Below are 18,577 nucleotides of genomic sequence, written 5' to 3'. Positions count from 1 at the left end.
CGAAAAAACACAACACGCTAAACTGTGGTTAAAAATTCCACAATTCCCGAGGCTATGAAACCAAGGATGCTAAAAGCGTAACGGATTATTTAATTGTTAAATTGGATTTTGATTTTGGGACTCTGAATTCTTTTATACTATTTATTTGTTTATTATATAAAAAAGTTAATACATTTAAAAGAAAATACCTGAATTTATGTTTTTATAGTTTTAATTCTGAATTTATCTTTTTTTTTTCAAATCTTGTATATTTTTTTAATTAATAAAATATTATTTATATTTTAGGTTATGTTATTTTAATTTAAAAACAATTTGATAAATTTCATTTAGGAGGTGTTTGGGATTCCTTATGTTACTTCCTTATAACTTTTCATCAAGTTAATAAGTTATAAAAGTGTAACTTATGGAACTTTTCCTATCACATCATAAACAAATCCAAACACCTTGTTACTTCTCAAAAACTTTATAAGTTATAAATTGGTGAAAATAAGCAATCCCAAACACCCCCTTAATAATGGTTTAGTGTTATGATGACCACCATTTCAAAATCAAATGGAGGTGCTGGGTTTAAATTCTTGCAAATTCAACGGTAGAGAGGTTTTAGGTGAAAAATAATTTGTTGTCAAAATAAAAAAAAAAAAAAGATGGATGGGAAGGGGGGTTGATCACTCCCATCCTCTATATGGTTATGGATAACGTAATGAAGAGGTAATGAAATACAAGAAGGAATTGAATAAATAACAGAATAAAATGAAACATTATTAATCCTTTGTCGTGTTTGATTTATTTATGAGAATGAAATAAGCTATTACTTTATGTTATTTAGAGTTATAAAAAACACAATAATGAAATAGAATTGATTAAAATATTTCAATATCAAAATAAAAAATTCAACATTAAAAATATTACAATGGGGAAGGTGGTGGTCATCACCAGCGCCACCACCATGTCGTTGTCGCCTGATCGCCACCACTGTCGTCATTGTGACATTCGTCAATTTCGGGTCTCGATTCGTATTCGTTTTGTAAACTTTATTTATGTAAACCGACCCTTTTGTAAACCGAAACTTTGAATATAATAAAAATGATGGATTTTATGTTACAATATTGTTTTACACTTGTTGGGTCTTGAAAACATTCAATTCGGTCTTTAAAAAAATAACTTAAAACGAACTTCGGGACCAAAACTGCCATTTTTGAAAAGTTTGAAAAATCAGGAAATAACCCCGTCGCGCCTCGCGACGGGGGACTACATTCTGGTCACGTAGCGCGACGGGCTGTAGATCAGCAGCCCATTTATTTGTTGGTTTGTGCTTGTTTTGACTCCTTTTTGCATGCAATTTCTTGTGTTTAACACTCATATTTGACCACCAACATTACCTTATATATACACACTATTTCCCCCTTATTTACACCTGCTACATCTTCATTTTCTCTCCCAAATATAAAAATCTTAAGGTTATTTTCATTGTGTTCTTGAAAGTTTGACTTCCAAAAGTCAAACTGAGTTATTTCTTTCTTTCTAATTAGCTTATGTAGTCTTATTAATACTTGTTTATGGTGGCACAACATATATATAATATCACGCCCCTTGTTACCTTTGGTAGTTACTTCTCCGGTTCCGATCGGTGAGGTTTCGGACCTTGTAAGGCAAGGCTTCATGGAGGACTTTGTGTTCTTGATATATAAAAACTTATATAACTTGTTTGTACATATTATTTATGCTTAACTTCTGCTCATTTTAGTTTATTTACAAGTTCCATGGTTATGAGTTTGAGGGTCTATGCTTCGGTTTAACCGCAAATAGCTCTAAACTGTAAACCGAACTTTTGCTTACTAGTTTTGTTAAAAATAGTTGTTTAAACATGTTTAATGTTAGATTTGAGTTTCTAAATACATTTTTACAAGTTCTTTGATATTAAGCATGTGTAATCCATCTATGAACTCGTTGGGAGATGGAAACCGAACCCAACCGAAACTTTTGCTTAAAAGACTTGTTGTTAACTTTTTAGTTGTAAAACTTAAATATTCTCATTTATAAATTATCATACAAGATCTATGATATTTGGGCATGTGGAGACCATCAAGGAACATATTAGAGATGGAAACCGAACCAATCCGAGTCGCTTAAGACACACAAGTGTGTTTTTAGCTATCAAGACTTGTATATTTCTCTAAAAATAGTTTATAAATTGATTTTATTTATTTTCTTAAGTACTTGGAAATGTTGGATCCAACTTGATCTCATAACATAGTTTGGACCGACAAAACCAAATACTCGCTTAACGTACGTTGTTAGTTCTAAAACAATAGATCTACATACTTGGTTAAGCCTTATAAAGTTTTATTGAGTTATCTTATAACATTCATTATTTTGGAAAGTTGACTTTGGGTTTGACCAATTATCAAGACCCGAACCAACAACCCGAACACTCGCTAAAGACCCGTTTTAGTATCTTTATCCCAAAGGAACTTGCTTTAGCATTTTTCCCACCTTATTACTTAACATTGGTTAAGTAAACAGTAAGGTTAGGTACTTTAACCCGGTTTCGAGCAAACTTACATTTTTAAAGAGTTATTATTATAAAATCTTAAATAGTTACATTTTAAACTTTGAACTTTAATTGTTTACTTTTTGCAACAATTATTTTATTTAAAGATCTTCAAGACAACCTTTCTAAATTCAAGACTTTCTTTTGTTTAGACTTCATACGTTAAACCCGTCGTTCCGGAAAATCTTCAAATTACCAACTTTTCAAGTTTATTACTTGAACGTGAGTAACTTCATACCCAGTTTTCTATCTTTTGTTTTGAGGTGACATTTCATACTTATTCAAATCAAATGCTTTATACTTGAGTCTTAAACCACAATTGTTATTGTATACTTTACTTAAATAAATGCTCGATTTGGTGTTCTATACTTACATGATTATGGGTCAAGTTATTCTACAAAGAGGAATAAAAATGAGAAGGATGAGAAGCCATAATTAATTGACATGTGTCAAGTAGGATTAAAGGAAAAAGGGTATAGAGGTAATTGTACATATTTTCTCTCTCCACATGCAAGGCACATGTTAATACCCCATCATTTTATAACTTTTATAACTTTTTCATATGATATTTTTTTAAAAAATAAAATTCACCATAATAACAAACGTTTTTTTACCTTTAATATGAGTATAATTTTGGTATATAAGAATAAAAAATATTTACATCATTGTGTCTTTTTGCTTACCATTGTGTGTTTTTTCGTCATTGTGTATTTCTGTTTATTACTGTGTTTTTTCGCCATTGTGTCTTTCAACAGATCATTGTGTTTTTTTTAAATTCTAATAACACCGATGTGTAATAATCAATGTTGTAAAAGTAGGTTTCTAAGGCCGAGTACTCCCCGAGTACTCGCTACAAAGTATGTCGCCGATGGGAGTTTCTTTAGTTCCGTCTAGCTACTTAGAGTCGATGAAATGTTGTCAACATCAGCTAAAATCACATCTATTTGATGCACCTGGGCCGATTTTGGCTTAAAAAATAAAACATAATTCTTATTTTTATAATATTAAGGAAGAAATATCATTTTTTAAAATGAATTATTAACAATTTATAGAATAATTTATTATTTAAAAATATATTTCTTTCAGTTATATTGATATTCATCAATTTTGTTATAAATATTAGTAAACTTATGATATTTGACATATATATAATATCTAAAAATTAATTTTCTTTATATTTACCATGTCCGAGTACTCTCCGAGTACACCCAACTCTCCAGTTGGCCGCCTAGGGTCCGCCTAGCGACTTTTGCAACCTTGGTAATAATAATATGTAAATGTAATGAAAAATACCAACAAATTATCTAATACTAAACACAATGATGAATACATATTACACATTAACCTGAAACGCAAAACACAATAATGGATACATATAACATAATGACCTAAAACGTAAGACACAATGGTAAAATACATATAACACAATGACTTGAAACGTAAGACACAATGGTAAAATACATATAACACAATGACCTTAAACGTAAGACACAATGGTAAATACATATAACACAATGACCTTAAACGTAAGACACAATGGTAAATATATATAACACAATGACCTTAAACGTAAGACATAATGTAAATACATATAACACAATGACCATAAACGTAAAAAAACACAATGGAATCTACATATTACACAATGACTTGAACGTAATACACAATCAACATAAAGCAAATGCTGAGCACAAAGACACAGTGAGAAACGAAAGACACAATGACGTAATCTTTATTTTAATTTTTATCTTTAATATGAGTATCAGTTGAAAAACACAATGACCAAAATATATAACACAATGCATAGAAAAACCTAATTAAAAAACACAATGGACAACCAAATAACACAATACAAAAAAACCCATCATTTTTATTTTTATATAACAATATGATATTCATATTACAGATAAAAAAACGCTCGTTATTTTGGTAAAAAACATTTTCTAAAAAAACTTCGTATGAAAAAGTTATACACGTTTTAAAATGATGGGGGAATTGACATATGCCTTGCATGTGGAGAGAGAAAGTTTTCATAAGTGAGTTATTACCTTCATGCACTTCTCATATATTTTTATTTAATTTTTATTCTTGAATTAATCTCCATCATTCAAATATAAGATTAATGGATTAGATTCCTTCTCACCATTCTCATTTTTGTTGCCCTTTGTATTTTAACTTTACCCACATGATTATATGCTTATGTGTTTACCGCTTTTGGAATGTTGATTCATAAATCCGTGAACTATCTGGTATTCTCTTATAGCACGGTGCCGTTAATGTATTCTTATTAACGACCTCATGAAATCCGAATCTATTTGGTATTCTCTTATAGATGGTGCCGCTAATGTATTCTTATTAGCGACATCATATTATCCAAATTATTGCTATTTATTTGTTGTTTCGTATACAAGATTGTGGCTTTTCTATTATATACATATATGCTCAAAAACTATGAATTGCTCACCAACTTTTGTGTTGACAAACTTTATTTTATGAAATGTTACAGGTTTGCATCTAGGTTGATTTTGAAGTTCGGTGAAGAAAACGTCACAAATACCGTTAGGATATTAGCAAAAATGAACAATATTTGATTTGTTATATTTTGTTGTATTTGACTTATGATTATTGTTATGTGACATTTTCGATGCTGTGAAATGAAATGAGTTGTTAAATATTGTCGCTTAAAATAGTGTAATGCGCTTATGGGCAATCGTTACACCTCGGCATGTTCCGCCGCCTTTAGTCGGGGTGTGACAGTCAACACCACCATTGCTTGACCACCACCACCACCATAGTCGCTACCACCGCATGACCACTATCGTTGTCGTCACCCCATCCGTTGCCATTACAATTTTTTTTTTTGAGTTTTTTTCATTATCTTTTATTGTCTACTATACAACATAAAGTAATGATTCTATAATTTCTTATAATCCATAGATTAACCAAACAAGACAATAAAATGATAGTGATTTAGTATATCCTTTTGTCTATTATTTTCTCGTCAATTCCATTACACTATATTAAAAAGACTTTTACTTTTTCTTAATTTTTTTTCTCTGTAATGTAACCATGACAACAGCACATTCTCGTCACTTTCCAAATACTAGCCACAATTGTGAGGTTTACCTCCAACATGGTTCTTAACTTTACTTTTAATGGTTCTTAACTTCTTATCTTCTTGAACACATTAAACTCATGTGTGTTATCTTCTTTCATTTAATTATATATATTTGTTGTACGGCACAAACTTAGTTGTCTAGATTTACAAAGTTGAAGTCTTATCATAAATCAACGTACCGGACCTACCAGATATTCCGGATGCGCTCTAAAAGAAATTAATTGAAGATGAAAATGATAAAAGAACAAGAGGAGAAGCTCTGTTTAATACTTTAATTTGAGTAAAATGCGGTTTTCGTTCCTGTGGTTTGTCCAAATCTATGGTTTTAGTCCAATAATTTCAAATTTGCGGTTTTCGTCCCCGTGGTCACGTGAGGGGGCTTGCGAATTACGATTGGGGTTTATTTGAGGAGAAAAAGGACAAAAATGCCCCTCACATATTTGAGGAGAAAAAGGACAAAAATGCCCCTCGTGTGAGGGGCACGCTGATGGGCTTAACAACCAGACTTAATGGGGTTAATGAATTTGGGTTTATTTGCAAGTGAAATGAAACCAAAGGGACGAACATCGCAAATTTGAAACTATTTGACTAAAACCGCAAATTTGGACAAACCACGAGGACGAAAACCGCAGTTCACTCCTTTAATTTTGATTTCCTGTATCGAAAAAGATAAAAAAAAAGGAGATAAGATAATTCGAAAAACAATACAATGTGCTAGTGTGCTACTACCTTACCTTGTGTGTTCTAATCCCACGCAGTTTTTCAGATGCCCAGGAGACAAGACTTCAAGTCCCCACCATCCAACTCTCTTGTCGTACAAAACTACAAACACTCTCACGTCTACTTTCCCTGTCACCATTTATTATTGTCATTTATCACTATTAATCATGCTCAATTATCTCTATTCAAAAAACTTCATACACACTTATCTACATTATTATTATTTCACCAACCGCTTTATTTCCATAGCCAAACCACAACACAACCCCGCGCCAAACGCCCAAAAACAGTGGGGTCCATCTCATTTTAGCAAATTATGTATTTTGTTAATTTTTATATCTGGTTAAACCATATTCTTATTAAAAGACGGATTACTTAAACCTCACTGCCTATGTGAATGACGTGTCACTTTAAATAATCAAATCACAATACATAGTATATCATGCATGTCTAACAACTAGGCTATGGTCATGCCTAAATGTGTATAAGGCTATATGTAGTGGAGATGCTATAAAATGGGACGTTTTGCGTCATGTGGCACCCAATTAGCAAAGGGTGAGAATTTGTTTTTAGGGTGTAATGGTGTACGGGCTGTAAATAGTAATATCATATATATATATATAACACTCACACAAGTAATATAATAATAATAATAATAATTCTTATATCCTTTAGACGACAAAACCCTCCCGCCCCAACCCAAAATAGCCCTAAAATCGCCCGGGGGGACGGTGTCCCCCCCCCCCTCCCAAATTCGCTCCATTACAGATAGTCTAAAAGAGTTACACCACTGTTTGCCTAGGCTCTAGAGGTGTCTGAAGGGCTCTTCTTCCTTGACACAGACGAAATACTGTTATAGCCTGAGGTCCTGTGTTTTCGTCTAGGCTTCATCACTAGCCATGACATCTCGCCTTTTGTCACACCCGGCCCTGAGCGGCGGAAACAGCCGGGCGCGCACGAGTGGGGATTGATAATTAAGCACGGGCCATTGCAAAACATTCAAAGATTTTTATTGCGCATGAGAAGTTTAGTACAAACACATTACATTGTTCAAAGATTACAAAAAAAAAACATCCAAGTATAAAACTGAAGATTTCCTCGCCATATCCCCTTGCGCGGCGGGTAACCGTGCGCATCGAGGGGATAAAACCAAAATCTTCCAAAAAGCTTGTTTTAGATGTTCAGCGTGTGGTGCTCTAAGTGTGACTCCATGCGCTACCTAGTTATCTCCTGAAAGACACGTAAAAACATTTGAATCAGTATAAACTGAGTGAGTTCACAAGTTTTAGTAACTTGATAAAATCATTCTGAAACATTTCTGGCAACCTCATTAACATCTGCTTGGTAAAATCGTATTAACACATAATTCTGACAATATTCTGATAAAAATCGTTCCGCGGGTTACGCGTGAACAAATTCTGGATACGGTGCTCGTCTATGTAAGTGGCGCAGCCACTACGAGCTAAAATAACGTAAAACCGTCCCGCGAGTTACGCGCAGACGTTTCTGGAAAACTATGCTCGTCTATGCAAAGAGGCATTGCCCCTACGAGCTAAGGATACTGTCCCGCGGGTTACGCGCGAACAATTCTGAGAAACTGTGCTCGTCCATGCAAAGAGGCATTGCCCCTACGAGCTAAGGATACCGTCCCGCGGGTTACGCGCAGACGTTGTGCCGGAAAACAAGGCGCTCGTCCATGCAAAGAGGCGCGACCCCTACGAGCGGGCTCAACCCCATAGTACTGCCCCATGCCAGGCACTCGTCCATGCAAAGAGGTGCGACCCCTACGAGTGGGCGGATCAAACCAGCAGTCCCTACCCTTAGAGTTCCAATGGTAAAGTGATCACTTACTCGAGTTCTAGCGCACATACATTGAAAACCTTAGATAACCGTTTGCATTGCTCATCATGAAACATAACTTAAACACATAATCGCTTGCATAGCTTGTAAGTATACCATGATAAAACATTATTTAAGTACGTGTCCCTCGCCCCGAAAGCAGTTTAAAAACAGTGAAAACAGTGAAAATAGGGGATGTGAGACTCACCTGAGGTTCTTGTTAAGGGATTAATCTAGATTCGGGTTTTCTTGGTGTTGGCCTCGGAATCGAAGGTCTAGAATACGATTAAATAACAAGTATATATATTAAGATCAAGAAATAGGAGAATATAAGGGTTGGATAGTAGGTCTCAAGGTTATATTCTCGGCTTACCTAGTAACAGGATCGGAGCTGGAAACAACGGATGCTTGGAAAAGGATTAGTGCAAGTTTGTAGTTCTTTGAAGTGTGTTTTGGGTGATAATTTAGGCTACAAATTTATAGGCAAACTCAAGGGAACACAATCCCTTGCTTTAGGGGATTGAAATCTTTTCATATCTAAATGTAATGATGATAAAGTATGGAAGTTATTATTATTTACTTAAGAGTGGAGTGGTGGATAAAAGATTTTGATTTGATTTGGACAGAACATGCAGGTCTGGGGTTGGTGAGAATAGGGTGGCTGACAGTTGACTTTTCATGTTACAGTGTGCTTTTTCAGGTACTTTTGTCAGTGTACAGTAAAAAGTGGAAAATCTCTGAAACACGCTACTGTTTCCTTTCGGGCGGGAGTAATCTCCTTAACTGGAGAATAGACCAAGTGTTCTGCGCGTATAACTTGGTGCGCATAGCTTTCTGCGTATAGGACATGTCTTTGCTGCGGGTAGGTGCGTAACCTTCTCGCAGTTAGGGACATTGAGTTTCGTTTGTAGATTCTCCAGGAGGTCTTGGTATTTCAACATAGTGATCAGTCATGTTGAAGTCAATTCCATCTTGGAGCTTCAGACAAACTAGCTCTCAACGTTCCCGCCATGCGGGTAGGTTAGTTCCCTTCCGCACGCGCATAAACGATGTAGGATGCACCCGCCTTAGCATCATGCGGGATGGTCAACCCATAGACAACATAACGTTTAAGTTACATGAAAACATAAAGCCAAATCATTCACGCATGGCGCATATAACATATGCTCACGCTGGTTCTTAACATGGTGCGCTCGCGCAGGTTGCACATAACAACTGCACGCGCTGACTAACATGGCGCGCTCGCGCAGGGCGCACATAACAAATGCACGCGCTTAATATTTACAATCACCTAATTATTAGGTTGATTACTTAGCTTATGGGTTTGGGAAATTACCGGTTGTCACATTCTCCCCTCGTTAAAACGAATTTCGTCCCGAAATTTAGGAGACGTTGCTGGCAGAAGCCATGTTCTGAAAGAGGTGTGGGTATTTTGTGCGCATCTGGTCTTCTCTTTCCCAAGTGAATTCAGGCCCACGCCTCGAGTTCCATTGAACCTTTACTAACTTGATTTTGCTTCTGCGTAACTTTTGTTCTTTCCAATCGGTTACTGCTATGGGTTCTTCTACGAAGTGCAGCTGTTTGTCAATATGAATTTCTCCCAACGGTAAAATCAACGTTTCGTCAGATAAACACTTCTTGAGGTTGGATACATGAAACGTATCATGAACTCCACTGAGTTTGGCGGGTAGACGGAGTTTATAAGCAACTGGACCGATCCTCTCCAGGATCTCAAATGGTCCAATGTAGCGCGGATTTAGCTTTCCTCGCTTACCGAAACGGGGGACTCCCTTCCATGGAGAGACTTTCAAAAGTACTTTATCCCCTACTTGAAACTCCAACGGTTTCCTTCTCATATCAGCATAACTTTTCTGTCTGTCGCGTGCTGCCTTAAGGCGATCCCTTATCTGAAAAATCTTGTCTGTTGTTTCTTGGATCACTTCTGGACCAGTCATTTGCTTGTCGCCCACTTCAGCCCAACACAGTGGGGATCTACACTTGCGCCCATATAACGCTTCAAACGGCGCTGCCTTGAGGCTTGTGTGATAACATTGTAAGAAAATTCAACCAACGGAAGGTGGGTATCCCAACTACCTCCAAAATCGATCGCGCACGCGCGCAGCATATCTTCCAATGTCTGGATCGTTCGTTCGCTTTGTCCATCCGTTTGGGGGTGATAAGCCGTACTCATGTCCAGTCGAGTACCTAACCCCTCTTGTAATGATCTCCAAAACCTTGAGGTGAACCGACTATCTCTATCAGAAATGATGGACATCGGGACTCCATGTTTTGAAACTACTTCTCGAATATATAGTCGGGCTAACTTTTCCATTTTATCAGTTTCTTTAATCGGCAGGAAGTGCGCTGACTTAGTTAGCCGATCTACAATAACCCATATCGTGTCGTAACCCCCAGGTGTCCTTGGTAGTTTGGTGATGAAATCCATGGAGATTTGTTCCCACTTCCATATGGGAATTTCTGGCTGTTGAAGTAACCCCGACGGCTTCTGGTATTCAGCCTTTACCTTTGAACACGTCAGGCACTTACTGACATGTGTCGCGATGGCGCCTTTAAGATTGGGCCACCAATACAACATTTTAACATCTTGGTACATCTTGTCTGCGCCAGGATGTACGGAATACCGCGTCTTGTGAGCTTCGAATACCTGCTCGCGCAGTCCTCCCTTGAGAGGGACCCATATGCGGTTGGCAAAATATCGAGTGTTCCCTTTAAGTTCCAAATTCTTAATCATACCCCCAAGGGATTCAGTTTTAACAAACTCTGGTTTCAAGGCTTCTTGCTGAGCGTCTCGGATGCGCGTAGAGAGCTCTGCGTGAATTGTTAGCTTTAGGGCCTTGACCCGTAGTGTTTTTATTCGCTCCTTTCTGCTTAGCGCGTCTGCTACCACATTCGCTTTCCCCGGATGATACTTGATCTCGCAATCATAATCGTTCAACAATTCAACCCATCTTCGTTGCCTCATGTTTAAATCCTTCTGATTGAATATATGTTGGAGGCTCTTATGATCCGTAAAGATTACACATTTCGTACCGTAGAGGTAATGGCGCCAAATCTTTAGCGCGAAGACAACCGCTCCAAGTTCTAAATCATGCGTTGTGTAGTTCTTTTCATTGGTCTTGAGTTGGCGCGAGGCATACGCTATAACTTTGTCTCGCTGCATAAGGACACATCCGAGTCCCTGGTGTGAAGCGTCGCAGTAAACGACGATGTCATCCGTCCCCTCGGGTAAAGATAAAATTGGCGCACTACATAACTTCTGTTTCAACATTTGAAATGCCGCTTCCTGATTCTCGCCCCAAATAAACGCCTTGTCTTTCTGAGTTAGCGCGGTCAGAGGTAGAGCTAACTTGGAGAAGTTCTCAATGAAGCGTCGATAGTAGCCAGCTAGTCCAAGGAATTGCCTCACCTCAGTTGGGGTTTTTGGCGCTTCCCAGTTTTCGATGGCTTTAACCTTAGAAGGATCGACGTGTATTCCTTTCTCGTTTACAACGTGACCGAGAAAGTGAACCTCTCTAAGCCAAAACTCACATTTAGAAAACTTTGCATACAACCTTTCTTTCCTTAACAATTCCAAAATCAACCTCAAGTGTTGCTCATGCTCGGCCTTGGTTCGAGAGTAAATTAGAATATCATCTATAAACACAATCACAAACTTGTCCAAGTATGGTTTGCACACACGGTTCATCAGATCCATGAATATAGCCGGCGCATTAGTTAGCCCGAAAGGCATCACTAAGAACTCATAATGGCCATATCTGGTTCGGAAGGCTGTCTTTGGCGCGTCTTCCTCATGGACCCTAAGTTGGTGGTATCCTGACCGTAGATCTATCTTCGAATAATAACTGGATCCCTGCAACTGGTCAAATAAGTCGTCAATCCTCGGTAAGGGGTACCGATTTTTGACTGTCAGCTTATTCAGCTCCCTGTAGTCAATACACATCCGGAACGAACCATCCTTCTTCTTAACAAACAGTACTGGAGCTCCCCAAGGTGAAAAGCTTGGGCGTATGAAACCCTTATCCAAAAGTTCCTGTAACTGATTGGATAGCTCTTGCATCTCAGATGGAGCTAATCGATAAGGCGCTCGGGCTACTGGCGCAGCTCCTGGGACCAAATCAATTCGAAACTCGATTTGTCGCGGTGGCGGCAATCCGGGCAGATCTTTAGGAAAAACTTCTGGAAATTCGCGCACTACAGGTAAGTCTTCAATTCTTCGCTCATCTCCCTTCTCTATTACATGCGCCAGGAAGGCGTAGTACCCTTTCCTTAGGCACTTGCGCGCCTTTAGGCACGAAATCAGTTTCGTCGCAACTCCCTTTCTTTCCCCTTGAATCATCAAAGTTTCTCCGTTCAACAGTGGAATCCGAACCTGCTTCTCATGACAAACAATCTCCGCGAGATTCTCGACCAACCAATCCATACCTACCACAATATCGAAACTTCCCAAATCTATTGGCAACAAGTTTATATTGAACTCATGACCTCCCATGACTAATACACATTGCTCAGTCCTTTCATTCGCGCATAACTGCCTACCATTGGCTAGTTCTATAGTATAAGGTTTGTCTAGCCTACTGGTCGCTAAGCCCAGGGAGTTTTTAAACTCATGGGATATAAAACTTAGGTCAGCGCCAGTATCAAATAAGACAGATGCATAATGACCGTTAAGCAAAAACGTACCGGTTACCACATTCGGCTCTTCCTTTGCTTCACCCGCGCCGATCACAAAAGCTCTCCCGCGAGCTTGGTTTCCTTTCTGTGGGCAATCCCGACTGAAGTGTCCAGGCTTCCCGCATGCGTAGCAGCTGTCGCTCGATCCAGCTTCTCTGATGCGACAATTCATCGCCTTGTGTCCTGGTCTGCCACATTTGGCGCATTCGATTTTTGCGCATTCACCCTCGTGGTGATACTTGCATTTGCTGCACCATGGGCGAGGCCCGCTGTATCCTTTCCTTGATGGTTCCGCGGCTTGAATCGCGTAAACCCTTGTGCTTTCCTGCTTCTTGGGCGGTGGCTGCTTGAAGTCTGACCCTCGGTGGGAGTTCCATTTCCTCTTGGAGTCAGAGGTTCGCTGCTCGTTCAAGCGAGCGGTCAACATACCCGCACGAACCGTATCCCTTGTAAGGGTGATGGCTCGCGCAACCGCCTCGTCAAAGGTCGGAGGTGCGGCGGCGTTGAGCGGGACTCTAACGACAGGAGGTAACCCAAAGATGTACCTCTCGATTTTCTTTTCTTCTGTGTTTGCCATGTCTGGCACCAGCTGGCAAAGCTCGTTGAAACGATTGGTGTAGGCATCGATATCCGTTCCTACCATGGTGTGGTTCCAGAATTCTTGTTGCAAGCTCTGAATTTCTGCGCGAGAGCAGAACTTTCTCATCATCATTTCTTTCAATTCTTCCCAGGTCTTGTGAAGAGCAACTTCTCGCCCCAAAGTCTTTACTTGGAGCTTCCACCAAGACGAAGCTGCTTCTTGGAACATGCAGGTCGCGTAAAGGACCTTCTGGTTTTCACTACATCCGCTGATGGAGAGAACGGTCTCCATCTTGTCAATCCAATTGTAGAGCCCAATGGCTCCTTCGGTGCCTTTGAACGGCCAAGGCCTACAGGCCATGAATGTTTTATAGGAGCATCCTTTGTTCAAGGCTCCTGATTCGGGTTCTGGGGTCTCGTTCTCTTGGCGACCCTGACTAGATTCGGCCTTGCTGGCCTCATGCGTTGCAATCGCCTGCGCGATTATTTCTGCGAGCCCCTCGGGTGTCATGGTAATTCCCTTGGCTCTGGTTGGAGGCATTCTTTTCATAAAAAGAAAATATAACAAACTTAGCGCATGTACTCAGAGCACATAATGTTCTTATCTCTAGACACTGTGACCCGTGTTCCTAAGTGCGTGTGTGATTTTTCTTTTGAAAATATTCTTTTGAAAATATTCTTTGAAAAATATTTCATGCGATTCCCCAAAGGTTATAGTCTAGGTTAAAAACTTCTTTTCCTAGTTCTCTATAACCAGTGCTCTGATACCAATCTGTCACACCCGGCCCTGAGCGGCGGAAACAGCCGGGCGCGCACGAGTGGGGATTGATAATTAAGCACGGGCCATTGCAAAACATTCAAAGATTTTTATTGCGCATGAGAAGTTTAGTACAAACACATTACATTGTTCAAAGATTACAAAAAAAAAACATCCAAGTATAAAACTGAAGATTTCCTCGCCATATCCCCTTGCGCGGCGGGTAACCGTGCGCATCGAGGGGATAAAACCAAAATCTTCCAAAAAGCTTGTTTTAGATGTTCAGCGTGTGGTGCTCTAAGTGTGACTCCATGCGCTACCTAGTTATCTCCTGAAAGACACGTAAAAACATTTGAATCAGTATAAACTGAGTGAGTTCACAAGTTTTAGTAACTTGATAAAATCATTCTGAAACATTTCTGGCAACCTCATTAACATCTGCTTGGTAAAATCGTATTAACACATAATTCTGACAATATTCTGATAAAAATCGTTCCGCGGGTTACGCGTGAACAAATTCTGGATACGGTGCTCGTCTATGTAAGTGGCGCAGCCACTACGAGCTAAAATAACGTAAAACCGTCCCGCGAGTTACGCGCAGACGTTTCTGGAAAACTATGCTCGTCTATGCAAAGAGGCATTGCCCCTACGAGCTAAGGATACTGTCCCGCGGGTTACACGCGAACAATTCTGAGAAACTGTGCTCGTCCATGCAAAGAGGCATTGCCCCTACGAGCTAAGGATACCGTCCCGCGGGTTACGCGCAGACGTTGTGCCGGAAAACAAGGCGCTCGTCCATGCAAAGAGGCGCGACCCCTACGAGCGGGCTCAACCCCATAGTACTGCCCCATGCCAGGCACTCGTCCATGCAAAGAGGTGCGACCCCTACGAGTGGGCGGATCAAACCAGCAGTCCCTACCCTTAGAGTTCCAATGGTAAAGTGATCACTTACTCGAGTTCTAGCGCACATACATTGAAAACCTTAGATAACCGTTTGCATTGCTCATCATGAAACATAACTTAAACACATAATCGCTTGCATAGCTTGTAAGTATACCATGATAAAACATTATTTAAGTACGTGTCCCTCGCCCCGAAAGCAGTTTAAAAACAGTGAAAACAGTGAAAATAGGGGATGTGAGACTCACCTGAGGTTCTTGTTAAGGGATTAATCTAGATTCGGGTTTTCTTGGTGTTGGCCTCGGAATCGAAGGTCTAGAATACGATTAAATAACAAGTATATATATTAAGATCAAGAAATAGGAGAATATAAGGGTTGGATAGTAGGTCTCAAGGTTATATTCTCGGCTTACCTAGTAACAGGATCGGAGCTGGAAACAACGGATGCTTGGAAAAGGATTAGTGCAAGTTTGTAGTTCTTTGAAGTGTGTTTTGGGTGATAATTTAGGCTACAAATTTATAGGCAAACTCAAGGGAACACAATCCCTTGCTTTAGGGGATTGAAATCTTTTCATATCTAAATGTAATGATGATAAAGTATGGAAGTTATTATTATTTACTTAAGAGTGGAGTGGTGGATAAAAGATTTTGATTTGATTTGGACAGAACATGCAGGTCTGGGGTTGGTGAGAATAGGGTGGCTGACAGTTGACTTTTCATGTTACAGTGTGCTTTTTCAGGTACTTTTGTCAGTGTACAGTAAAAAGTGGAAAATCTCTGAAACACGCTACTGTTTCCTTTCGGGCGGGAGTAATCTCCTTAACTGGAGAATAGACCAAGTGTTCTGCGCGTATAACTTGGTGCGCATAGCTTTCTGCGTATAGGACATGTCTTTGCTGCGGGTAGGTGCGTAACCTTCTCGCAGTTAGGGACATTGAGTTTCGTTTGTAGATTCTCCAGGAGGTCTTGGTATTTCAACATAGTGATCAGTCATGTTGAAGTCAATTCCATCTTGGAGCTTCAGACAAACTAGCTCTCAACGTTCCCGCCATGCGGGTAGGTTAGTTCCCTTCCGCACGCGCATAAACGATGTAGGATGCACCCGCCTTAGCATCATGCGGGATGGTCAACCCATAGACAACATAACGTTTAAGTTACATGAAAACATAAAGCCAAATCATTCACGCATGGCGCATATAACATATGCTCACGCTGGTTCTTAACATGGTGCGCTCGCGCAGGTTGCACATAACAACTGCACGCGCTGACTAACATGGCGCGCTCGCGCAGGGCGCACATAACAAATGCACGCGCTTAATATTTACAATCACCTAATTATTAGGTTGATTACTTAGCTTATGGGTTTGGGAAATTACCGGTTGTCACACCTTTGTATACTTTGATTTATTTGATCCTATTTAGAAGTGTTTTTAAAACCGGTTCAAACCGGATTTCACACAGCAAACCGGTATTTTTTAGCGGTTTGCTAGAACATCGTATTGGAGAGTTTTGTCTAACATACCGGTTTTGTGTCCGATAAATTTTTGATATTTGCGGCCCATATTTTTTCAAAATTACTTTTAACCCAACAACTAACATTCAAACGTGTTAAATCTATGACTATATTTTAAAAAATTGAGTGATTTTGCATTATTTTTTTTAATATGGATTAACTTTTTGTTTATTTTTTAATTATGAAATCATTTACTTTTGAGTTACTTTTGAATTGAAGTTACATTTATAGAAAATTATATGGTAACTATATAACCGGTTAAACCTTTCGGTATAACCATGTTCAACCAATTGTATCATTTTTTAATTCAATCCGGTACAAGTAAAATACCGGTTATTGCTATTTAAAGAAAGATGTGTCAAACACGCCTATTTCCGCAATTTCCCAAAAAATATTTCACTAAACATAAATCAATACAAAATAACCAATAACTAATTACACAATTTGTCACGGTAAATAATCACTCGAACTACAAGAGCCACCGTTATGCTGTCTACATTTATCTCCCACTTCCACAACCACAACATTCCCACCGGTAACCACCGGAAACTCCCCACACTTGTTACACCTCCTGGCCACCAACACCTGCCTACACGACGGACACGACGAGTGTCCGCCCAGCCACGTGTCAATGCAACCAACATGAAACCGATGGCCACACTGCGGCAGCACACGGACCTCATCTCCATTAACATACTCACCTAAACAAATCACGCATTCAGACCGAGAGTCCTTTACATTAGCATCATAAGTGAACTTCGGAAGAGCCTCAATCATCTTCTTCTTGACTCCTTTATTCGCAAACTGCTGGTTTTGAGTTCGGCTTAGGTTTCGGCTACGGAGCCACGCGCACCGAGCCACCGAGATTAAGCCGGCTAGACAGAACAAGCCGCAGAGGAGAGCCGCGAGGATGATGGCGTAGTCTGACTCCAAAGCCGCTGGCTCAGGCGGTTGAGCCGACGTTTCCACGTCATCAAAGTTCGAGAGAGTTCGGTACGGGCGAGTCATTGTTCGTTACAATGATTTAAAATTATAAAATCTTTTGTAGTGGATATATTATCTTTTTCAACAGAATATGTACACGCAGTGGTGCTACTGTTACATAATTAGCCACGTGTACGGTAGATGTAGCCCTTTTGGATATTTTTTTAATATAAAAATGGAGTTTCTGTTATAGTACCGGCGGCGGCGGCAAGTAGTTTTGTAGCAACCCGCCTACCAAAACTTTATCTACTTAAATTTACATAGAAATTATAAAACGGTCAGGAGCGATGAAAACGATGTTGTTAAATTTAGAACCGAATCCAGTGTGTCTGATGGACCGGTAACCGTGATTGTGAGAGCCGAGTATCCTAACCAACGAAATACTTGTTATTGATTAACCTGTAATCTATGTTATTCTTTCCATTTGACTGTAAAAGAATGACCTCGGTCTGATGGGTTCTGGTTCATATCATGATGTCACAATTTAAAAATTAAAGAATACATCAAGTAACAGTTCAGGCCGCACAAATGCTCGTGCCTATTTAAATGGTAAGTTAGGATTTTTGAGTCGCAATTTCTCATGTGAGAAGAATGGTAGAAAATACTACAAAGTTAAAAAGTTTTCTTGATAAAATTAGTGAAGACAGAAACTCAAGGTCATGAGGCTACTGGACTACATAAAATCCCAAATACCTACTTAAAAACCCAGAGAATTGGTAGTATCCGTTCCAACTTATATCCCTCTATAACTAATTTGGCAATTGGTAGTTTGATACCTACAGTAATCATATCTTCTAATCATGCTCATTCTTTTGAACCATGTGTGATAGTCGAACGTTTCCTGCAAATTTAGAACTTGACAAGGTAATACATTCCGAGACAGAAAACTAAATACGTATACGCAAATGACCGAGGCAATAATAT

At 39.3% G+C, this 18,577-nt stretch overlaps 1 protein-coding gene and 1 pseudogene across 1 annotated transcript in view; both read right to left on the bottom strand.

Moving 5' to 3' along the window:
* The window catches only part of LOC143530391 (very-long-chain (3R)-3-hydroxyacyl-CoA dehydratase PASTICCINO 2-like), a 265,235-nt gene extending 253,360 nt beyond the window's left edge, over positions 1 to 11,875 (bottom strand). Inside the window, exon 1 of the mRNA XM_077025938.1 lies at positions 11,862 to 11,875. The gene's annotated coding sequence lies outside the window, so the exon portion shown is untranslated. The remainder of the gene's footprint in view (positions 1 to 11,861) is intronic.
* A 5,129-nt stretch (positions 11,876 to 17,004) lies between these two features.
* On the bottom strand, positions 17,005 to 17,728 carry LOC143530388 (RING-H2 finger protein ATL80 pseudogene; annotated as a pseudogene).
* Positions 17,729 to 18,577: the final 849 nt, after the last annotated feature.

This window comes from Bidens hawaiensis, unplaced genomic scaffold, assembly GCF_021521415.1.
Source record: "Bidens hawaiensis isolate Kalapana, Puna unplaced genomic scaffold, B.hawaiensis_p1.1 tig00008945_1, whole genome shotgun sequence".
NCBI lineage: Eukaryota > Viridiplantae > Streptophyta > Magnoliopsida > Asterales > Asteraceae > Bidens > Bidens hawaiensis.
This window is presented reverse-complemented; position numbering and strand designations above follow the sequence as displayed.